Source organism: Bos indicus, chromosome X (assembly GCF_029378745.1).
Source record: "Bos indicus isolate NIAB-ARS_2022 breed Sahiwal x Tharparkar chromosome X, NIAB-ARS_B.indTharparkar_mat_pri_1.0, whole genome shotgun sequence".
Taxonomy (NCBI): Eukaryota; Metazoa; Chordata; class Mammalia; order Artiodactyla; family Bovidae; genus Bos; species Bos indicus.
In genome coordinates, this window is record NC_091789.1 from 110,879,762 (window position 1) to 110,905,533 (window position 25,772).

Sequence of the window (25,772 nt, forward strand, 5' to 3'; positions counted from 1 at the left end):
CTTTCCAGGAAGAAACAGTCTCTTCAGAAGCTTCCCAGGAGACTTCCCCTTATTAACTAAGACTGGGTCACAAACCCAGCATAAAACATATCACCTAAAATTAAGAGGTCTTTGCCTAATATCCAAACAAAATATGATTCTTTTAGCAGGGAAGAGGTGGGGGGAATGCCTTGGGTGGACAGCCTTAGAGTCTGCTACAATCTGGTAAGGGGGCTGGAGAAGAGGGAAAGAGTTTTCTAGAAGCTATAAAAGGGAAAGGAGAGAAATAAAGCATTGGCCAGCAGCAGTAGAGACCCAGCTGGGTTTGAGGCCCAGCATAAGGGAGCAGGGTGAAAATGGGGCAGATGGTAATTACTGCCAAAGTCCATTTACACAGAAGGCCTCCATCGGTACCACCAAAACCTCACATGATGCCATGATCCAATTCCAAAACATCCACTGGCCTAATCATCACGTATCACCAACACTTAGGGTTCAGTTGCAGGAAAAGAAATCACCCCAGTTATTGTAAGCAGAAAGGGATTTAGTTCAGGGGATTGGGTATTTGCAAAATTGTTTTAAGAATGGGAGGATCGGGCTTTGGGCTGGCCCTTTGGGACTAACTGAGAATGATATCACAGAACTACTGGCCTTCAGGGGAGCTACTCTACCTTGACTTCAGCCAGGAAGGTGGGGAATCAGAAGGCTTTACAGGGACAGGTGGTTTCAAGAGTGTGATCCCAGGTCAGGAAGGCTTGTATGCTGTTGCCACAACTTCCAGCTGACATTCATGGAGCTAGTGTTGGGCACTGGAAAACTACTGCACGAACTTACGGACCCTATGACCATGCTTGTCAATAGAACACTCCTACCCTCCAAATTATTCATAATGGCATCAAACTGGTAGAATCCAATTCACACTCAGAATACTAGCTTTCCATGACCTGCAGTACAGAAAGGCACAGAGAAGGTGTGGGATGTACGTCGAGAGCACAAATCCTCCATATCCACTATGACATTCTCGTCACTTTTCCTGATCCTGAGGCTGCTTTGAAGAGCTCTTTCATACTTCAGATCACAAAAATCTTTGGTGAATGATTCTCTCTTTTTTAAACTTATTTTTATTTGCAACTATGGTAAAAAAAAAAAAAAAAACAAACCCTCCACAAAACATACTTTACTATCTTAACCATTTTTAAGTGTTCAATTGAGTAGTGTCAAGTATATTCACATTGTTATGTAACAGATCTCTAGAACATTTTCATCTTGTAAAACTGAAACTCATTGAACAATAAGTCCCCATTCCCCCTCCCTCCAGCCCCCAGCAACCATTATTGTACTTTCTGCTTCTATGAATTTGACTACTGTAGATACCTCCAAAAAAAAGTAGAATTATATAGTATTTGTCATTTTGTGACTGGTTTATTTCTGGTGAATGATTCTTTTAAGAAACTTAGAACTTACACCTATCCTTCTCAAACTATTCCAAAAATTGAAGAGGAAGGAATACTCCCAAATTCATTCTATGAGGCCACAGTCACCCTGATACCAAAACCAGACAAAGATACTACAAAAAAAGAAAAAGAAATTTATAGGCCAATATCTCTGATAAATATAGATGCAAAAATCCTCAACATAATATTATCAAATTGAACCCAACAATACATATATAAAAAAAACATACAGTGTGATTAAGTTGGATTCATTCCACAATCATAAGAATGGTTCAACACACGCGAATCAATTGATGCAATATACCACACTAACAAAAGGAAAGACAAAAACCATATGATCATCTCAATGAAAGTGAAAGTCACTCAGTCGTGTCTGACTCTTTGTGACCCATGGACTATACAGTCCATGGAATTCTCCAGGCCAGAATACTGGAGTGGGTAGCCTTTCCCTTCTACAGCGGATCGTCCCAACCCAGGGATCGAACCCAGGTCTCCCACATTGCAGGTGGATTCTTTACCAACTGAGCTATCAGGGAAGCCCAAGAATACTGGAGTGGGTAGCCTATCCCTTACTCCAGCAGATCTTCCCAACCCAGGAATCAAACTGGGGTCTCCTGCACCACAGGCAGATTCTTTACCAACTGAGCTATCAGGGAAGCCTGATAGCTGCATCTCAACAGATGCAGAAAAAGCCTTAGACAAAATTCAACATCCATTCATGACAGAAACTCTCACCAAAGTGGGTAAAGAGGGAACATATTAAAGGCCATTTATGACAAACCCACAGCCAACATAATACTCAACAATGAAAACCTGAAAGCCTTCCCGCTAAATTCTGGAAAAAGTCGATGATGCCTACTCTCATGGCTCCTATTCAACATAGCATTGGAAGCCTTAGCCACGGCAGTCAGACAAGAAAAAGAAATAAAAGTTATTCAAATTAGAAAGGAAGAGATAAAACCATCAGTATTTGCACAGATGGCACAATATTCTATATAGAGAACCCTAAAGTCTCCACACCAAAACTATTAGAACTAATAAATGAATTCAGCAAGGTAGCAGTATACAAAGTCAATGTATACAAATCTATTATAATTCTTTACACTAATAATGAAATATCAGAAATAGGCAAGTAAAAGAAATCTTGTTTAAAATCACAGTAAAAAATATAGGAAAAATAGGAATAAACTTAGCCAAGCAGGTGAAAAGACCAATATGCTAAAAACTATAAAACATTGATAAAGGAAATTGAAGATGATTCAAAGAAATAGAACGAGAACCTGTGCTCTTGGATTGGAAGAATTAATATAGTCAAAATAGCCATACTACCCAAAGCAATCTACAGATTTAACGCAATCCCTATCAAAATGCCCAGGACATTTTTCACAGAACTAAAACAAACAATGCTAAAATTGGTATGGAACTACAAAGACCCAGAACTGCTGAAACAATCCTAAGAAAAAAAAACAATGCTGCATGCCTTACCCTTTCAGACTTCAGACAACACTACAAAGCTACAGTAATCAAAACCCCATGGTGTTGACACAAAAACAGACGTATAGACCAATAGAACAGAATAGAGAGCCCAGAAACAAACCCACACACTTACAGTCAATTGATCTATGACAAAGGAGGCAAGAATATACAATAGAGAAAAGACAGTCTCTTCAGCAAGTGGTCTTGGGAGAGCTAGACCCCTACATATAAATCAATGAAATGAGAATACTCTCTCACACCATATACGAAGATAAGCTTAAAATGGTTTAAAGGCCTAAATATGATGTGATTCCATTAAAAACTCCTAGCCTAGAACATAGGCAAAACATTCTTTGACATAAATCATAGCAGTATTTCCTTAGATCAGTCTCCCATGGCAAAAGAAATAAAAGCAAAAATAAACAAATGGAACCTAATCAAATTTAAAGTGTTTGCACAACAAAGGAAACTATCAACAAAATGAAAAGACAACTTATGGAATGGGAGAAAATATTTGCAAATGATGCAACCAACAAGGAGTTAATATCCAAAATATACAAACAGCTCATATAACTCAAAATTAAAAAAACCTCAAACAATCCAATCAATAAATGGGAGCAAAATCCAAATACACATTTCTCCAAAACATGACATACAGATGGCCAACAGGCAATGAAAAGATGCGCAACATCACTAATTATGACAGAAATGCAAATCAAAACCACAATGAGGTATCACCTGTCAGGATGGCCATCACCAAAAACTCTACAAACAATACATGCTGAAGAGGTGTGGAGAAAAGGGAACCCTGCTGCACTGTGAAGGAATGTAAACTGGTACAGCCACTATGCAAAACAGTATGGAGGTTCCTTGGAAAACTAAAAACAGGACACTTCCCTGGTGGTCCAGAGGTTAAGAATCCACCTTTCAAAGCCAGGGATGTGGGTTCCATCCCTGGTCAGGGAACTAAGATACAACATGCTGGGGTAACTAAGCCCATGCGCCAGAACTACTGATGCCCGCATGCTCTAGAGCCCATACTCCACAACATAAGCCTGTGAACCGCAACAAGAAGCCCTGTGGGACTCAGCTAGAGAAAGCCTGTGTGCCACAATGAAGAGCCCAAGTGCCACAACACCCAGCGCAGCCAAAAAAAAACCTAAAAAGAGAGCTACCATGTGATCCAGAAATCCCATTTTGGGGTCTATACCCAAAAAGACAAAAAAACTCTAACGCAAAAAGATACATGCAATCCAATATTCATAACAGCACTATTTACAACAGCCAAGACATGTAAACAACCCGAGTGCCCACCAACAAATGACTGGCTTAAGAAGATGTGGTATAAATATACAGTGGAATATTACTATTATTGTTCAGTTGCTAAGTTGTGTCCAACTCTATTGTGACCCCAGGGACTGTAGCCCACCAGGCTCCTCTGTCCTTGGGATTTCCCAGGCAAGAATACTGGAGTACGTTGCCATTTCCTTCTCCAGGGGATCTTCCCAACCCAGCAATCGAACCCATGTTTCCTACATTTAGCAAGTGGATTCTTTACCATTGAACCACCAGGGAAGCCCACAATGGAATATTACTCAGCCATAAAACAAATTAAATATTGCCATTTGCAGCAACATGGATGGCCCTAAGAATATTATGCGTATTGAAATAAGTCAGAGAAAGATGAATATTATATGGTATCACCTATATGTAGAATTTAAAATATAATAGAAATGAAAACTATATACAAAATAGACTCACAGACATTGAAAACAAATTTATGGTTACCATATGGAAGAGGGAGGCACAGAGGGACAAATTAGGAATATGGGATTAACAGATGTAAATTGCTATCAGTTCAGTTCAGTCGCTCAGTCGTGTCCGACTCTTTGCAACCCCATGAATCACAGCACGCCAGGTCTCTCTGTCCGTCACCAACTCCCGGAGTTCACTTAAACTCATGTCCATCGAGTCGGTGATACCATCCAGCCATCTCATCCTCTGTCGTCCCCTTCTCCTCCTCCCCGCAATCCCTCCAGCATCAGGGTCTTTTCCAATGAGTTAACTCTTCACATGAGGTGGCCAAAGTACTGGAGTTTCAGCTTCAGCATCAGTCCTTACAATGAACACCCAGGACTGATCTCCTTTAGAATGGACTTGTTGGATCTCCTTGCAGTCCAAGGGACTCTCAAGAGTCTTCTCCAACACCACAGTTCAAAAACATCAATTCTTCGGTGCTCAGCTTTCTTCACAGTCCAACTCTCACATCCATACATGACCACTGGAAAAACCATAGCCTTGACTAGACAGACCTTTGTTGGGAAAGTAATAGCTCTGCTTTTCAATATACTATCTAGGTTGGTCATAACTTTCCTTCCAAGGAGTAAACGTCTTTTAATTTCATGGCTACAATCACCATCTGCAGTGATTTTGGAGCCCCCAAAAATAAAGTCTGATACTGTTTCCACTGTTTCCCCATCTATTTCCCATGAAGTGATGGGACCAGATGCCATGATCTTTGTTTTCTGAATGTTGAGCTTGAAGCCAACTTTTTCACTCTCCTCTTTCACTTTCATCAAGAGGCTTTTTAGTTCCTCTTCACTTTCTGCCATAAAGGTGGTATCATCTGCATATCTGAGGTTATTGATATTTCTCCCAGCAATCTTGATTCCAGCTTGTGCTTCTTCCAGTCCAGCGTTTCTCATGAGGTACTCTGCATAGAAGTTAAATAAGCAGGGTGACAATATACAGCCTTGACGTACTCCTTTTCCTATTTGGAACCAGTCTGTTGTTCCATATCCAGTTCTAACTGTTGCTTCCTGACCTGCATATAGGTTTCTCAAGAGGCAGGTCAGGTGGTCTGGTATTCCCATCTCTTTCAGAATTTTCCACAGTTTATTGTGATCCACACAGTCAAAGGCTTTGGCATAGTCAATAAAGCAGAAATAGATGTTTTTCTGGAACTCTCTTGCTTTTTCGATGATCCAGCAGATGTTGGCAATTTGATCTCTGGTTCCTCTGCCTTTTCTGAAACCAGCTTGAACATCTGGAAGTTCATGGTTCACGTACTGCTGAAGCCTGGCTTGGAGAATTTTGAGCATTACTTTACTAGCGTGTGAGATAAGTGCAATTGTGCGGTAATTTGAGCATTCTTTGGCATTGCCTTTCTTTGGGATTGGAATGAAAACTGACCTTTTCCAGTCCTGTGGCCACTGCTGAGTTTTCCAAATTTGCTGGCATATTGAGTGCAGCACTTTCACAGCATCATCTTTCAGGATTTAGAATAGCTCAACTGGAATTCCATCACCTCTACTAGCTTTGTTTGTAGTAATGTTTTCTAAGGCCCACTTGACTTCACATTCCAGGATGTCTGGCTCTAGGTGAGTGATCACACCATCATCATCTGGGTCATGAAGCTCTTTTTTGTACAGTTCTTCTGTGTATTCTTGCCACCTCTTCTTAATATCTTCTGCTTCTGTTAGGTCCATACCATTTCTGTCCTTTATCGAGCCCATCTTTGCATGAAATGTTCCCTTGGTATCTCTAATTTTCTTGAAGAGATCTCTAGTCTTTCCCATTCTGTTGTTTTCCTCTATTTCTTTGCATTGATTGCTGAGGAAGGCTTTCTTATCTCTCCCTGCTATTCTTTGGAGCTCTGCATTCAAATGGGTATATTTTTCTTTTTCTCCTTTGCTTTTCACTTCTCTTCTTTTCACAGCTATTTGTAAGGCCTACTCAGACAGCCATTTTGCCCTTTTGCATTTCTTTTCCATGGGGATGGTCTTGATCCCTGTCTCCTGTACAATGTCACGAACTTCCATCCATTGTTCATCAGGGACTCTATCAGATCTAGTCCCTTAAATCTATTTCTCACTTCCATTGTATAATCATAAGGGATTTGATTTAGGTCATACCTGAATGGTCTAGTGGTTTTCCCCACTTTTTCAATTTAAGTCTGAATTTGGCAATAAGGAGCTCATGATCTGAGCCACAGTCAGCTCCTGGTCTTGTTTTTGCTGACTGTATAGAGCTTCTCCATCTTTGGCTGCAAAGAATATAATCAATCTGATTTCAGTGTTGACCATCTGGTGATGTCCATGTGTAGAGTCTTCTCTTGTGTTGTTGGAAGAGGGTGTTTGCTATGACCAGTGCGTTCTCTTGGCAGAACTCTTATTAGCCTTTGCCCTGCTTCATTCCGTATTCCATGGTCAAATTTGCCTGTTACTCCAGGTGTTTCTTGACTTCCTACTTTTGCATTCCAGTCCCCTATAATGAAAAGGACATCTTTTTTGGGTGTTAGTTCTACCAGGTCTTGTAGGTCTTCATAGAACCGTTCAACTTCAGCTTCTTCAGTGTTACTGGTTGGGGCATAGGCTTGGATTACTATGATATTGAATGGTTTGCCTTGGAAACGAACAGAGATCATTCTGTCGTTTTTGAGATTGCATCCAAGTACTGCATTTCGGACTCTTTCGTTGACCATGATGGCTACTCCATTTCTTCTAAGGGATTCCTGCCCGCAGTAGTAGATATAATGGTCATCTGAGTTAAATTCACCCATTCCGGTCCATTTTAGTTCGCTGATTCCTAGAATGTCGACGTTCACTCTTGCCATCTCCTGTTTGACCACTTCCAATTTGCCTTAATTCACGGACCTGACATTCCAGGTTCCTATGCAATATTGCTCTTTACAGCATCGGACCTTGCTTCTATCACCAGTCACATCCACAACTGGGTATTGTTTTTGCTTTGGCTCCATCCCTTCATTCTTTCTGGAGTTATTTCTCCACTGATCTCCAGTAGCATATTGGGCACCTAACGACCCGGGGAATTCCCTTTTCAGTATCCTATGATTTTGCCTTTTCATACTGTTCATGGGGTTCTCAAGGCAAGAATACTGAAGTGGTTTGCCATTCCCTTCTCCAGTGGACTGCATTCTGTCAGACCTCTCCACCATGACCCTCCTGTCTTGGGTGGCCCCACACAGCATGGCTTAGTTTCATTGAGTTAGACAAGGCTCTGGTCCGTGTGATCAGATTGGCTAGTTTTCTGTGATTATGGTTTCAGTGCGTCTGCCCTCTGATGCCCTCTCACAACACCTACCATCTTACTTGGGTTTCTCTTACCTTGGACGTGGGATATCTCTTCACGGCTGCTCCATAAAGTGCAGCCACTGCTCCTTACCTTGGACGAAGGGTATCTCCTCACAGCCGCCCCTCCTGACCTTGAATGTGGAGTAGCTCCTCTCAGCCCTCCTGCACCGGCGCAGCTGCCGCTCCTTGCACGTGGGGTTGCTCCTCTCGGCCACATCCCCTGACCTCGGGCGTGTGGTAGCTCCTCTCGGCCGCTCCTGTGCTGATGCAGCCTGGCACTCTCGGTCACCGCCCCTGACCTTGGGCAAGGGGTAGCTCTTCTCAGCCATGCTTCTGCACAGTCCATTGCAGCTGGCGCCCACATAAAATAAATAAGGCAACAAGGATTTACGGTATAGCCTAGAGAACTATACCCAGCTTCTTGTAATAACCTAAAACGAAATATAATCTGAAAAAAAAATAACCTGAATCAGGTATTCTGTATCCCTCAAATTAGCACATTATGAGTAAATTATACTTAAATTTGAAAAAAAGGGGGAGAGATTATCTTGGGTGGGCCTGACCTAAACAGATGAGTCTTTATAAAGGAACTGGGCTCCTGGTACTGAGAAGGATCCAACACCTGAAAGATATTTGGTATCAGGGAGAATTTTCCATTCCATGGCAAGGACCTGAAAAAAGTCTCCAGGAGCTGAGAGTGACGCCTGGCCAATAGTCAGCAAGAGAATAGGCACCTACGACTGTATGGAACTAAGCCCTGCTACCAACCTGAATGAGCCTAAAAGGCAGCCCTAAGCTTCAGGCAAGATTACAGGTCTAGCCAACACCTTGATTTTAGCCTTGTGAGAATCTAAGCTCAGAATCCAGCCACGCTGGGCCCTGGTTTCTAACCTATAGAGCTATGAACTAATAAATGGCTTGTGTTTTAAGCTATTAAATTTGTGGTGATCTGTTATAGAGCCATAGAAAACTAATCAACTCAGTTCTAACATTGGTCCTGCCTTTAGTTTACTGTGTGACCAAGGGTATGTCACCCTCTCTGAGGTTCAGCTTCCACAGTTAAGGACAACAGTAACTCATCTCCCATCTGCAGGATTCATGTGAAAATCAAATGACTTAATGTACATAAAAGCATTTTCAAAGGTATAAAGTGGCTTATAAATGGAAAGTTTATTATTGTCATGTTCAAAATAAACCTCCAATTCTGGCCACCAGAAATGATTCAGAATCAACCAATCAGGGCTTTGGTGTTAAACAATCATGGGCTAAAATCCTGGTTCTTCCTCTTACTAGCCCATCTTTTGATAGGGTTATTTAACCTCATTAAGACTTACTGTCCTGGGTATACAAATATGAACCTCATAAAATTGTTGTGCACTTCAAATATCATAGTGCCTGGCACAGAATAAGTGCTCAATATATAATAATAAAATCATGCATGTATCAGGCCTGGAGGGCAGCCTGTTCAGGTTTGGGCAGATTAGATGGCTCTGGGAGAGAGATTTTCCAATGAAATCGATCAAATATTTGATGTGTCTGAATGTCTTCAGAGGCGATTCAGACATCTGGCAAAGTTTACAGCTGCCTTACTGATAAATATGTAAAAAATTAAGAAACCCAAAAGCCAGATGACTATTAACTCCAGGGGAAGGATTGTGCAAGAGGGAAAAAAAAAAGTAATAACCATAATTCATTACATGGATCAGCTGTATAAAATATTTACAAAACACTGAAACATGCAATAAGATAAACACTGAATAGCTATTCAATCAAAGGTTCACTGCGGGGAGGGGGAGATGTACACTACAACTTTACTGGAAGCGTGTTGGGGGTCGGGGGGAGGGCGCTCATGTGGAAAGGGCAGGAGGAGAAACGTAAAAGATTTAAAGAAAAAAGAACGGATTCATGGATTAAGTATTATGCTCTAATTTGATCATTGTGAGTAAAAGAGATTTTAGTCCATTAAAGATTTAAACTTGTGAAACAAAGATGTAGTGATAATAATATTTTAAGAGGGCCACAACCACAGGATTTGGGCGCTAGCTCACTGTGGCTCAGACAATAAAGAAACCCCCTGCCGATGCAGGAGACGTAAGAGACGTGGGTTCGATCCCTGGGTTGGGAAGATCCTCTGGAGAAAGGAATGGAAACCCACTCCAGTATTCTTACCTGGAAAATCCCATGGGCAGAGGAGCCAGGTGGGCTATAGTCCATGGGGTCGCAAAGAGTCAAACACAACTGAGCGACTAACAGTTTCACACTTTCAGAGTCGTCTGACAGGGCATTATTTTCCTGTCAGAGGAAGAGTTACAGGGTTCCAGAAGGCATAGAGGTTTCTAGCAAGTGAAAAATAAAATTCCCATCTATTGTACTTTGGGAAGGTAAAATCGCAAATATTAATACACGTGAAGGCATTTGCCTATGTCAAATTCAAGCAGGAACAAATGGCATACAGGTGGCGGTGTTCAGGAGTGAATTTGACACCATTTATCTCCCAGGCTCACCAGACCACCAGGCCCATATCCTGCTGACACACGGCTGAGGGCCTGTAACAAAATAGGGGTTGATCAGCCCTGGGTTGCTTGATTCTGAATCATTTCCTGTGGTCAAAGTTGGGGGTTTATTTTGAACGTGACAATAATAAACTTGCCATTTATAAGCTGCTTTATTCTTTCGCAAGTGCTTTCATGTACATTAAGTCATGTGATTTTCACATGAGTCCTGCAGGCAGGAGATGAGTCACTGTTGTCATGAATTGTGGAAGCTGACGCTCAGAGAGGGTAAGTGACATACCCTTGATCACACAGTAAATTGGAGGCAGGACCAATAATAGAACCAAGGTGTGTTCGTTTTCCATGACTCTGTAACAGATGACCACACATTTAGCACCTTAAAACAACAGTCATTTATTAGCTCATAGTTATGTAGGTTAGAAATTGGGGCTTTCCCTCTCAGTAGTATCCTAATGTAGATTTACATGCAGGAAAGCACAGATCTTAAGTGCTTGAAAACCTTTTACATATGTATATGCCTATGTGATCAGCATTCGGATCAAGATATGGCCCACTTTTTCACCCCCCAAAGAGTCCTCCTGTGTCCCTTTCCACTTAATTTTACCCCCTTTGCCTCCCAGAGGTAACAGCTGTTGTGACTTTTACTACCATAAATTAAATTTTGCCTTTTTAAGCTTCATGTAAATATTAACAGAAGCATGTACTATTTACTCATATGTCTGGCTTTTTTCCACCCTGCAGAATGTTTGTGATTCATCCATGCAGTTGTGTATATCCATGCTTTGTTCTTTCAAAAAAATGTATTTTGATTTTTTTAATTGAGGTATAATTGACATGGGCTTCCCAGGTGGCACTAGTGGTAAAGAACCTGCCTGCCAATGCAGGGGACATAAGAGATGTGAGTTCGATCCCTGGGCTGGGAAGATCCCCTGGAGAAGGGCATGGGAACCCACTCCAGTATTCTTGCCTGAAGAATCCCATGCACAGAGGAGCCTGGTGGGCTACAATCCATAGGGTCACAAAGAGTTGGACATGACTAAAGCGACTTAACACGCATGCATGCATAATTGACATACAACATTATGTTAATTTCAGGGGTACAGCATGATGATAATTTTAGAATTGAGGTATAATTGACACATAACATGTTATATGTTCAGGGGTACAGCATAATGATGTAATATTTGTATATATTGCAAAACGACCACTCCAGTAAAATCTAGTTAACATCTGTCACTACAGTTAAAATTTTTTTTTCTTGTGATGAGAACATTTTAAGAACTACTCACACGCTTTGTTCTTTTTACATTCCACTGTATGAATAGCCCTTCTACTGCGCATGGACATTTGAGTTGTTTGAAGCCCTGGGCTCTTAACTGCTGACCTATGTATGAGGTAAATGTCATCCCACTACTGATTGGCTTTGCTTCGACTTCACTTACGAAGGCTGGTGGGACTGCTGGAGTGGATTCATCGTCAGGGAGCAGGTGATGGCCTTGGGGCTTCTCAGAAAGCGGCCCTTGGACCACTCTGGTGATAGCAAGAGGCGAAATACCTTTGCCCACCGAAGACAGGAGAGCCCAGCTGCATCCGTAGGCTGCCTCACCCTTTAAGGGCAGCCACAGTTTCTCTCTGAGGTTAATTGTTTTGAAATCTCCATGGCTACTCGAGAGTCCCCCAGTTCCCTGGGAAGTTCCTGAGCTTCCACCTGTCAAGTCCTCAGGGTTAGGAGAGGTTGTCTGGCCTCAAAAGCCATTTGTAAAGCTAATAAACAAATCACAAGGCAAATTGAGTCCAGTGTGTCTCTGGTGAACCCAGCAGCAGTTTTATTGTGGGCTTAAGGGTGGGATGGCTCAGACGCAGGCACGTGGGGTCACCTGCACAAAGCCTGGGGAAGTTTTATGGGCCCTTGGTGGACTTGCACGCCTGCTACAATGAACGTGCCCAACAAAGGGGTCCTTTAAAGAAGAGAAGTTTTATGGCCTTCGACAGCAAGCTGGGGCTTGTTCTCCGACTTCGGGGAGGAGGCGCGGGAGAAGGTGATTTATAGCAGCTGGGGCACCCCCCGACTCTGGTGAACTTCTCCAGGTTAAAACGCGCATCTGGTGGTCTCCAGAAGCCTGGAGGCTGGTCTACGGTGAGCAGCTGGGGGTGACAGCTTACAGCTCTGAAGATGATTAAAAGCCTGGCAAACGGGACTGATGGGCACTCTTTCAAAGAACTTGAATCATTCAGCCTGGAGAAGTAAAGACAAAAACCCACGCTCAAGTATATAAGAGGCTCTTACACCAAAGTTGGTGGTCAGCTACTCTCTCTCTCTCAGAAAAAGGAAAAAACAAATCATAAGATGATGAAGTAGTTTTATATTCCAGTGGGAGGGATGGAGGGTTGAGAGTTAAAAGCAAAGGTCTGACAATGAGAACTGAAGATCAGACTGGGTTACCGTGGAGGCTGATGGAACCTTTTCTGCAGAGCTGGGCGAACAGACGGGAAGTAGCTAAAGGTCAGGAGGAGACGGGTGACCTCTCAGGTTGCTTTATTTCTGTACTGTTGTCTTAGTGTGAGTTCCCGATAAGCATACCCTGAGACAAGGATGTAGGTACAAGTAGTTTACTTGGGAAGAGGTCCCAAGAAGCACAGTGATGACCTGGAGAAGTGAGACAGGGCAGGAAGGAAGGCCAATCAAGGGTGAGCTAAACATTGGGTGACCTCTGTGGGCAGCTGGGTGCAATTGCACCCGGGACTCTGGGAGATGGGATAGAACAGAACTGTTGTCCCTGATGAGCAAAGAAGTTGGAGGATTTATCCATCAATTCCTACCTCTCACTGGTTGAGGCTCATTCCTTTTCTGAAGAGTCCTGTGGTCATTTACTTGGGTAACAGAGCCTTAGAAAAATGAGACTGCACAGACTTTTCAAGGATTTAGGGTACAAATGTTAATACCAGCGACAAAAAACACCACCATGGGCACACCCTGTTAGAATAGAAAGAACAAGGGGGCCAGGTCATAAATGGAGTTCTGGCCCAGGTCTACCTGATGGTCATTCCACTGGGTCCATGAACCTACACACTGGTCATTTTTTTTTGGTCACTGAATGTCTACTTGGAATGGATATACTCAGTGGCTATCAGGCCCCGATCCATATTGGTTCCTTGGCCAGTGGAGTAAGGGCTACCACAGTAAGACAAGATGGAAGCCTCTGAAATTCCCCCCTTGCACATCAAGCCAAGATAGTAAATCATAAGCAACGTACATCCTGGGGGGATAGCAGAGATTAGGGCCACCCTCAATGATTTAAAGAATGCAGGATGGGTGGTCCCCAAATATCCCCATTTAATCCACCAGCTTGGTCCCTAAAATCTTCCCTGGTGGCTCAGATGGTAAAGAGTCTGCCTGCAATGCAGGAGATGTGAGTTTGATTCCTGGGTCGGGAAGATCCCCTGCAGAAGAGAATAGCAACCCACTCCAGTAATCTTGCCTGGAGAATTCCATGGACAGAGGAGCCTGGTGGGCTACAGTCCATGGGGTCGCAAAGAGTTGGACATGACTGAGCGACTAACACTTTTTTACTTTCACTTCACTGGTCCCTAAAAGAACTGGATGGATTATGGTGAACAAGAGTAGATCACTTAATGAAGTAGTAGCCCCAACTGCAGCTACTCTGCTCAATCTTTACTTCTGGCACATGTATGGGGATCCAGAAAATATATTCTTTTCCATCTCTAATAGCTTGCATTTGCGTAGGATGGACAACAGTACACATGGTCTTGCTTCAGGACTAAGTTAACTTCCCAATCTCTCTGATAACCTAAAGAGCTCTGGACCATCTGGACATTCTGCAAAACACTGTATGGATGTACCATATTGCTGGCATCATATTACTCGAACCAAATGGGCGAGAAGTGGTACGTTGGAGCCCTTGAAAAGACACATGAACTCCAGAGAGTGAAAGATGAACTCTATGAAAATTAGGGCCTTACCCACCAGTGAAGGTTGGAGCGACCCAGTGAACTGGAGCATGCTGGGACATCCCCTAGAAAGTAAAAGACGACTTACTGAATTTCACATGTCCCACCACTAAGAAAGGAGTGCCGTGTTTGTTAATCCTCCTCAGGGAATATCCATCAGCTGAGTGATAGAGAAAACAGCCAGTCTTGAGTGGGGCCCAGAGTAGGAAGGGACTCTGCAGCAAGTTCAGACTGAGGTGCCAGCAGCCCTCCGTCTTAGACTATATAGCCTGATACTTGAGATCAGTGTAGCGGGGAAAGATGCTGGATAAAGGTGATAGCCAGTCCTGACAGACGATCACAGTGGAGATGCCTAGACCTAGCTTCTAGAGCAAGGCCATGCCATGCCATTCAGAAAGCAGCTCCCTGCATGATACTGGCCCTGATGGAGTCAGAGCATGTAAATTTGGGATATCAAGTGACCATCAGATCAGATGAGATCAGTTGCTCAGTTGTGTCCGACTCCTTGTGACCCCATGAATCGCAGCACACCAGGCCTCCCTGTCCATCACCAACTCCCGGAGTTCACTCAGACTCACGTCCATCGAGTCAGTGATGCCATCCAGCCATCTCATCCTCTGTCGTCCCCTTCTCCTCCTGCCCCCAATCCCTCCCAGCATCAGAGTCTTTTCCAATGAGTCAACTCTTCGCATGAGGTGGCCAAAGTACTGGAGTTTCAGCTTTAGCATCATTCCTTCCAAAGAAATCCCAGGGCTGATCTCCTTCAGAATGGACTGGTTGGATCTCCTTGCAGTCCAAGGGACTCTCAAGAGTCTTCTCCAACACCACAGTTCAAAAGCATCAATTCTTCGGCACTCAGCCTTCTTCACAGTCCAACTCTCACATCCATACATGACCACAGGAAAAACCATAGCCTTGACTAGACGAACCTTTGTTGGCAAAGTAATGTCTCTGCTTTTGAATATGCTATCTAGGTTGGTCATAACTTTCCTTCCAAGGAGTAAGTGTCTTTTAATTTCATGGCTGCAGTCACCATCTGTAGTGATTTTGGAGCCCAGAAAAATAAAGTCTGGCACTGTTTCCACTGTTTCCCCATCTATTTCCCATGAAGTGGTGGGACCGGATGCCATGATCTTCGTTTTCTGAATATTGAGCTTTAAGCCAACTTTTTCACTCTCCACTTTCACTTTCATCAAGAGGCTTTTGAGTTCTTCACTTTCTGCCATAAGGGTGGTGTCATCTGCATATCTGAGGTTATTGATATTTCTCCCAGCAATCTTGATTCCAGCTTGTGTTTCTTCCAGTCCAGCGTTTCTCATGATGTACTCTGCATATGACCATAACCACCCATGATGAGCTCAGACTGTAAGATCTACCAAATCACAACTTTGGGCAGACCCGGCATAAGCCATTGCATGATGAGAACGATACTCCTGTGTTGGAGACGAGGAGGAGCAGAGAGCACAAGTAAGATGCACGAAGAGGTGATCTAGATGCCATGACATCCACCACTGTTGTATAAGCCTCTTCTCTTTAGCTGACCTCAAAGGGCCATGTGTGGGGGTCCCTTATGACTAGCTGATGGGTAAGTGACAGGGCTGAGCTCAAGTTACAGATGGAACAACTTGGTAGATTGTTGCAAGCCAAAAATGAGTGACTGTCACACTATAGCCTCAGTCAGGGGTGGCCGTAAATACAGAAGTGAGGAGAAATCTCAATGGGCAGAGATCTAGCCAATGCGCCTGATAATTTACCTTGTACAGAAAGAGAAGCAGCCCGAAGTAAGAAAATATATAGACTCATAGGCAGTGGCAAATGGCCAGGTTGGTTGGTCAGGGTCCAGAAAGGAGAAAGATTAGAAGATCGAGGATGGATTTCCCTGGTGGTCCAGTGGTTAAGAATCCACCTGCCAATAACCGACAAGAACCTACTGCATAGCACATGGAACTCTGCTCAATGTTATGGGAGGTGGGGTTTGGGGGGAGAATGGATACATGTCTATGTATGGCTGAGTTCCTTCACTGTTCACCTGAAACTGCTACAACACTGTTTGTTAATCAGCTATAACCCAGTACAAAACAAAAATTAAAAAAAAAAAAGAATTTGCCTGCCAGAGCAGGGGACATGGCTTTGATCCCATGAAGATTCACAAGGAAGATTCCACAATCTGCGGAGCAACTAAGCCCACACGCCACAATTACTGATGCCCACGCACCTTAGAGTCCATGCTTTGCAACAAGAGATGAGAAGCCTACTCACCACAGCTAGGGAGTAACCCCCACTCACCGCAACTAGAGAAAAGCCCACACAGCAATGAAAACCCAGCACGGCCAAAAATAAATAAATAAAAATTTTAAAAAAGATCAGGGACCAGCAAATATGGGGAAGAGGTGTGTGGAGGAAGGGACCTATTGGGGTATGCACTAAATACGAAGATATTTGTGTCAGACATAAATATGCACCAGAGAGCACTGACCACGGAAGAGGCACCAACCAACCAGGTAGAAAGAATGATTCTGCCAGTTGACATCCACCATCCTCTGTCAGTGGCCACCCCGGTGCTGGCACAATGGCATAATACATGTGTGAATGAAGTAGTTACGGCATAGGAATGGAGGTTATTTATGGGCCCAATCGCATAGGGCCCTCTGTCACTAAGGCTGATTTAGCTATTGGCACAGTTGAATGTCCAACCTGTCATTAACAATGCTAAACTCCCAATATGCCGCCATTCCTCAAAGGGGCCTGTTGACCACTTGGTAGCAAGTTGATTTCCACCCTGGACAGGGCAATAATTCAACTTGACTGGGATCAACAGATGTGTGTGGTATGGGTTTACCTTTGTTGACTACTGGGGCTCAGCAAGCACCCCTACCAGAAGGCACTGGACTCACTGAGATGGGATCTTACACAGCATCAACTCAGACAGGGAAGCCCTCTTTACAGCAAATCAGGCATGAGTGTGGGCAGATAACCACAGGATGCTCTGGTTCTATCATATACTGCACCACCCAGGAGCTGTGGGCACAATAAAGCAGAGGAAAGACCTGTGAATGGTGCCGCTGATGCCCCAGTTTGGAGAAAATGTCCTGTAAGGATGGGATTCCATCTTTCAGGACATTGTCCATCCTCCAAAACAACGATTAGAAGGTGTCGTGGCCTCATAAGTAGGCTATGTGCATCTAGGAACCAAGAGATGAAAGTGGGAGTGGCCCAGTTCATATCAACCCCATTGATTCACTGGGGGAACGTGTGCTTCTGGTCCACACAATATGGATCTACAGGTCTTGATTCTCAGAAGAGGAATGCTTACATCAGGGGACACAGTAAGGTTTTCATTACACTTTAAGATTCAGTGGTCTCCCAGTCTCTGGGCTCCTTATGCCAAGTGACTTAGCAGGCAAAGAAAGTGCCACCATCCTGGCAGTGGTAACAAACTCCCAATCATTAGAAGGATGTAGAGCTGCAGGTATGCAACCCAGAGAGTCAGGAATCCGGCTCCCAAATCATCCACTGAGGAATCTGTTGGTGCCTTTAACGCCCAGGGGTAATGGTAAATGGATAAGTACAGCTGTCACAGCGTCAGAGACCATGGTAACCCAGGGTTCAGACCTTCCATGCATGAGGGTCTTTATCACTTCACCACTAACAGCAACTAGACAATAGGCGTGCTAGCCGAGGGGAGTCTATGAAAGCTGGTGGAGGAGGAGTAACTACTATGGCTTCAAAATCAACTCTCAGCAGCAGTAGGGGCTAGAGTTCTCCTACCTACTCCTTTAAGTTTCCCAGAAAACATGACCCCAGAATCCTGGACAAGCTCTTCTCGAGTGCAGTCAATTCATCATAAGAAGTAAGTGAATGAAGTGGCGCAAGGGGCAGACTGTGGGAAATACTGTCCTGTTCTACCCACGTGCTCTTTTAGAACCAGCCTACCCGGCGCCCCGCCCTGCCGCTGATGGCTCACAGCTGTGTCCTCAGGTACAGTGAACACTGTCATTGCCCAAGGTTATGCTTCTTCCCCAGGGAAGCGTGCAGCCAAAGACAAAGACCCAGTCTGTGAGGTCTCGGGTCCAAGAATTCCTTCCTCTGCAGTCCTTACAGTTTACCTCTTGTTATTACTATTGCCAACCATGTGATGCAGCTGGATTAAGAAGAGAGAAAGGAAGTGGAGAAAAGGGAGCACTTGTACACTGTTGGTAGGAATGTTCATTGGTGCAGCCATTGAGGAAAACAGTATGGAGGTTTCTCAAAAAACAAAGTTACCATATGATCCAGCAATCCCAGTCTTGGGCATGTACCCAGAGGAAACCATAATTCGAAAACATACACGCATCCCAATGTTCATACTAACACTGTTCACAATGGCCAAGGCATGGAAGCAACTTCAGTGCCCACTGACAGATGAATGCACATAGAAGAGGTGTTACATATATACAATGGAATACTATTCAGCCATAAAAAAGAATGAAACCTTATCATTTGCAGCAACACGGATGGACTTGGAGGGCATTATGCTAAGTGAAATAAGTCAGACAAAGACAAATTATGATATCACTTATACAGACAGTCTAAAAAATACAACAAACTAGTGAATATAACAAAAAAGAAGCAGACTCACAGATATAGAGAGCAAACTAGTGGTTACCAGTGGAGACAGGGAAGTAGGGAGGGGCAACACAGCGGGTGGGGATAAAGAGATACAAACTATTAGGTATAAAATAAGCTACAAGGATACATTGTACAACATGGGGAACAAAATCAATATTTTACAATAACTATATGTGGAATAGAACCTTTAAAACTGTCAATCACTGACGGAGGAGCCTGGTAGGCTGCAGTCCATGGGGTTGCTAAGAGTCAGACACGACTGAGCGGCTTCACTTTCACTTTTCACTTTCATGCATTGGAGAAGGAAATGGCAACCCACTCCAGTGTTCTTGCCTGGAGAATCCCAGGGACGGGGGAGCCTGGTGGGCTGCCATCTATGGGGTCGCACAGAGTCGTACATGACTGAAGTGACTTAGCAGCAGCAGCATACTGTACAACTGTAACATATAATATTGTACATCAACTGCATTTCAATTAAAAAAATTTTTTTTTAATTTCAGAATAGGAAAAAAAAAGAGAAAATCAGTGTCGGACCTGAAGGCCACAGGCCTAACTTATCTGTCCCGGAAAACTTGGTAAACAAGTTAAGCAGGCAGAGCTGCCTACATAACCCATGGGGCTTCACGTGAAATGAAAATGCAGGGCCCCTGTTCCAAAAGCAGGAAAAAAGTACTATTCAAGTTACCAAAATATAGACTTTTTCCTTTAAAAAATGTTTTATGACCTCTAAACACAGTAACAGTGATACACACATAACAATATAAATGTACAAACTGCAAACAATAACATTTTGGTGTCATAATATTACGTAGTACAGTAAATGATACTTCATTTTTAAAATTTTTATTTTATTTTATTATGGACCTTCCCAGACCAGGGATTGAACCCATGTCTCCTGCATTGGCAGGCAGATTCTTTACCATTGAGCCACCAGGGAAGTCTGATATTTTATTAATGTGATATCTTGACTGACCATATTTCTGTGGCTCACTTTTCTGCTTTTTCATTTATTAGGTCATCAAAATTTATACTTTTAGCAACTTCATTTTCAATCTATACAAATTGAAAGCAACATCAGTCACTCCTGGCAAATGCGAAATTACAGATAACTTTGAAAACTTCTAATTTTGAAAAGGATCTTTCTGCTGATGCAACTGTTACAAGAATTGTTATGGGTGTTTCTATAGGCTGTGACAACATTGGGATACATATCTAATCAATTATGTCAAAATATATTTTGAAATTCAAAAATTTCAGCATATCTAGACCTGATGATTCTGATAGAACATTTTTTCTAAAACAATTTCTACACAAATCAGTTTCATGTAAATCTGAATTTAATCTTAAACATAAATTTATATAAGGCACTTTAATGTTTTGTCTGACATTTTCTGTAACTTGTACAAGTCACAGAAGAAACCGGAAGTGGCTTCAGGATTTATGTATAATACATTCAAAATGCCTGTTTATGTATTCTATTGCCATATCTTCAACTGTAAGGAAAACTTAATTTAAAAATTGTCCTTTTGATTAATAATTGGTTCATCCAAAGTTTCCTGTGAAAACTGTATTCTTTTCAGCTGAACTCGGTGATCTTTAAATTTAATTTCTATTTCTGAGACTGTGGGTATTTCCCATGCAATGTTGCAATGGTTTTCAAAACTCGAGATTCTAAACACTTTGAAAAACTTTTAATAGCTCCCTGATGTGTTTTATTGCAATATCCATGTGTATGCTTTTATTTTTAATAATTTACTGATAAACGCATATTGTCTGAGCTTGGGCAGCTCCTGTCCAGCGGCTCAAGTTGGAGAGTTAATGTTTGTATCGATGCTGCAAGGATGGGGTCCAGGCTGACGGGCAAGTTGCCCTCCCACCGCAGGTCCCAGGGTGAATCCCACACGGAGCCCCTCCTCTCTTCTCTTCCACAGCTGTGGCTTCTGCTGCAGCCGCCACCATCAGCACCATCAATCTGGACCTTGGGGCTCTGCGGTGACCCAGACTGCCTGGAGCTGTGCGTGAGCGCCCCGGATTACCAGGGAATCGCTTGGGCTGCACTGCCTGCAGAGTCAGAGGTGCCAGCCAGCATTCCCTGTGCCGCTTGTGTGCATGCTCCACCATCCCATCACATGTTACTTATGCAACACAGGTTCAAAGATAAAATGATTAAGAATTTCAAGACAGTGTCAACCAAGCATGGAATCCTGCTGAGAGCGGGTCCCGTGCCATTGCTGACACTGTATGCAGGCATCAGGTTGCACGTCTGACCTGTTCACTAGGCAGCTGGTACCCACCTGCCTGTTCTGATTTCAGATGTCCTCAAAGCAGATGGGTCCTGAGACAAGGACGTGGGTGCAGGTTGTCAGCTGGGAGGTGATCAGAGGAAGCACAGTGACTGGGTGAGAGTGTGAGAAAGGGAAGTGGGGAAAACCAACTAAGGTCTGTCAATGGCTGGATTGTCCCATGGGAAACTGGGGTGCAATGCTGCTGGGGTGGGGGGCTTGGGGGAATTACACAGAAGACACCTTAAATCAGCCTTCCACAGAGAGACCAGGGAGCTGCGTTGTCTTTCAATTTCCATTCCTCACTGGCTGAGGGTCACCTGTACTCCTGGGCCATTTACCCAGCCTACCCCCACTTCCTCATGCCCCCTGAGCTAAGAATGCCTTGTGGCAGAGTCACGGGAAGTGGAGGTGATGTGGAAGCTGTCTGCAGATGACCTCGTAGTGGACTCACGGCGATGGCAGGAGCGCGGCAACCTCTGACACTCCTGCCTTCTCCATATACGTCCTTTTCATTTATCCTCAAGCCTGTAATTAGCACTTAATTTCCCCCTTGCATTAGTATTGCAAGTGCATCCAACTTTATTTTCTTGCTTTATTTATACCAGTGAAAAGGCATTTAGAAGCAAATTATGCTTGCCTCCATCTATCTCTCTACCTGTTTATCTCTGTGTTTATGGGGTACCTATCACCACACTATCTGGACATTCAGACAGTCCCATTAGATCAAATTCATAACCCGAGAGAAGAAGGAACACCACTCCTCCTCCAGCCCCGTGTAGAAGGCTCTTGCTCGGCAGCACATGGAGGGCCCCGGGAGAACTGCCAGCCTCGAGCCTCTTGTCTTCCAACTCAAGAAGAGGAACATTTTTGGCAAAGAAGTGAATCCCCCCCTGAAACTGGGCAGGGAGAGCTTGCAGACTCATTTGGAAGATCTATCGGAGGGTGGGTCTCAATATGTTGGGCATTTAAAATTTGAAATGATTTCAATTTTATTGCTCTCCAAATATCAAATTGAGCCCATTTTTCACAAATGTGGCTTTGCATGCTCGCTCTGAGCGCAGTTTCTATCAGAAGATTCCAGATGTTAACTCTTCCTTTCTCACCGTGGAGTGAGGAAGGGTGCCAAACTCATCGAGTACCAAGCAGGTCTTTGTGCTGGGCCTATACGGCTGCTATGAGACCTGGGCACGGTGGAGCTCTCTGGCCCTCCTGACTGGCCACAGCCCTGGACCCCCTGCCTGCTGTTCCTGCCCTTCCTTCCAGCCTCTGCTTTCTGCCCTCGGGCCTCCCTCTGAGTTTATTGCCTGGTCCTGCCTCTCAGAAAATAGGAACTGCCATGACTCTCCTTCTCCAGAGCTGGGATTCTGTCTCATCGCACTGTGGACCGTTTTGACCACACACCCAGTCAACCCAGGATTCTGAGTCCCCCACTGTCAGCATTTCTCCCTAGGGAGCTCAGGCAGGCCCAGACAGGAGAATCCAAACACCACGACAAGTGTGGAAATATAACTAAAGAAACCCTTGCCTTATAAAATCACCTAAGTCATAAAGATACATGCACCCCAATGTTCATAGCAGCACTATTCACAGTACCCAAGACATGGAGGCAACTTAAATGTCCATTGACAAATGAATGGATGAAGAAGCTGTGGTACATATACACAGTGGAATATTATTCAGCCCTAAAAAAGAATGAAATGATGAAAACTTTGCAGCAACATGGATGGACCTAGAGATTATCCTGTTGAGTTAAGGAAGTCAGACAGAGAAAGACAAATATCATTGTATGAATATGTGAAAGACACATATCACTTGTATGTGGAATCTAAAAAAATTATACAAATGAACTTATTTATAGAACAGAAGCAGACTCACAGACATAGAGCACAAACTTATGGTTATCAAAGGGGGAAGGCGGGGAGAGATAAGTTAGGAGGTTTTAAACACACACATAAATATGGGATTTAAACACACATAAATATGGGATTAAAACACACACATAAATATGTACACATAAAACCAATAACCAACAAAGACCTGCTATATAGCACAGGGAACTATATTCAATATCTTATAATAACATATAATGGAAAAGAATCTGAAAAACAATATATAGATTTAAGTAAATCACTTTGCTGTACATCTGAATCTAGCACATTGTAAATCAATTATTTCAATAAAAACTATAAAAAATTTAAAAAATTAAATGACATAAGTCACGTGTGTTAACTATATTTTTTAACAAAACCTACAAACCAACAACATAGATGAGCAACATCCTGAAAAAAGTTCTACCCGCTCAAAGATCACCATTGTTAACACAGGGTAGTGTACATTTCATCAAATTTCACCATGCAAATATATACATATAAACAGATCTCTCGGAGAAGGCAATGGCACCCCACTTCAGTACTCTTGCCTGGAAAATCCCATGGACGGAGGAGCCTGGTAGGCTGCAGTCCATGGGGTCGCTAAGAGTCGGGCAAGATTGAGTGACTTCACTTTCACTTTTCACTTTCATGCATTGGAGAAGGAAATGGCAACCCACTCCAGTGTTCTTGCCTGGAGAATCCCAGGGATGGGGGAGCCTGGTGGGCTGCCGTCTATGGGGTCGCACAGAGTCGGACACGACTGAAGTGACTTAGCAGCAGCAGCAAACAGATCTCTGTAAACAATATTAGTATGTGCTGTATGAATTCATTCAAAAACTGCTTTATTCACTTAACAGTAAATCATATTTTCCAAAATAAAAATAGACCAACATTGAGTTCTTAGATGGTTGCCCAGTGTTCTGTTGGATGAAAACACTATCATTTATTAAATGTACCTCCTATGGTTCATTTAGGTCATTTGCAATTTTCTGCTATTATAAACTACACTGTAACAAGCTCACCTGTGTCAGTATTCCACAGTGACAACTTGCGACAGTTGCTGGGTCAGCTGAAAAGCTTTTGACCCATGGCTGACTTTCCCTCTCACCAGGGGAAAGGGAAGGGGAAGGAGGCAAGTACATTTCCAGTCCTGTAGTCACTGTATTCCCTTCCTGAAGCCCTCCATGGCATCCCCCTGCCCCAGAAAGAAAGACCAGCCCCACGCCTCCTCCTGGCCCCCCGACCTACCACTTGCCTGTCTAGGCCGCTGGCCTTTGAGTGGTCCCCTCCTGCTGTGATGGAGCACTGTCAGGGCTTTGGGTATGTGAGGCTCAGCGGGCCCTGTGACCAGACAGCAGCAGTCATCTGGGATAGCTTCTTCCTGGGGCTCTGTAAATCCCCTCCCACTTCCACCTCTGTTCCTGCCAGTAGCTCCCAGAAACCCCTGCTCCCATCCCTGTGAGTCCTTAGTGCCAATGCCACTTCCACTTTGCTGCCCCTGATTCCAGACAGGAAGGATCCCTCTGGCCCATGCCTTGGAGACCCTTTTGCGTAGATATTGGTGCCATTGTTTTGTTGTTACTGAACCAAACTTGGGTCCACTTGCCTCCCTCACAGCAAAATCAATCTATTGACACTGGGTTGTGCACGAAAGTGCGGCATTTACGGCAGGGCACTAAGCAAGCTAAGGCCAAATGGCTGTCTGAGGAGGCCTTACAATAGCTGAGAAAAGAAGAGAAGTGAAAGGCAAAGGAGAAAAGGAAAGATATACTCATTTGAATGCAGAGTTCCAAAGAATAGCGAGGGGAGAGAAGAAAGCCTTCTTAAGTGAACAATGCAAAGAAATAGAGGAAAACAATAGAATGGGAAAGACTTGAGATCTCTTCAAGAAAATCAGAGATACCAAGGGAATATTTAATGCAAGAATGGGCACAATAAAAGACAGAAATGGTAGGGACCTAACAGAAGTGGAAGATACTGAGAAGAGGTGGAAAGAACACACAGAAGAACTGTACAAAAAAGATCTTTATGACCGGGATAACCATGATGGTGTAACCACTCACCTAGAGCCAGACATCCTGGAGTGTGAAGTCAAGTGGGCCTTAGGAAGCATCACTACGAACAAGGCTAGTGGAGGTGATGGAATTCCAACTGAGCTATTTCAAATCCTAACGATGATGCTAATTTGGAAAACTCAGCGGTGGCCACAGGATTAGCCGCAGGACTGGAAAAGGTCAGTTTGCATTCCAATCTCAAAGAAAGGCAATGCAGAAGAATATTCAAAGTACTGCACAATTGTGCTCGTTTCACATGCTAGCAAGGTAACGCCCAAATTCTTCAAGTTAGACTTTAACAGTTTATGAACCAAGAACTTCCAAATGTACAAGCTGGATTTAGAAAAGGCAGAGGAATCAGAGATCAAACTCTGCCAAAGTCCGTTGGATCATAGAAAAAGCTAGGGAATTTTAGAAAAACATCTACTTCACTGTCTATGCTAAAGCCTTTGACTGTGTGGATCACAACA

At 43.5% G+C, this 25,772-nt stretch overlaps 1 long non-coding RNA gene across 1 annotated transcript in view; it reads right to left on the bottom strand.

Annotated features, from left to right (window-relative positions):
• Positions 1–7,796: 7,796 nt before the first annotated feature.
• Positions 7,797–25,772, bottom strand: part of LOC139181356 (uncharacterized) — a 65,757-nt gene continuing 47,781 nt past the window's right edge. Inside the window, exon 3 of the long non-coding RNA XR_011565338.1 lies at positions 7,797–8,353. This is a non-coding gene — a long non-coding RNA (uncharacterized lncRNA). The remainder of the gene's footprint in view (positions 8,354–25,772) is intronic.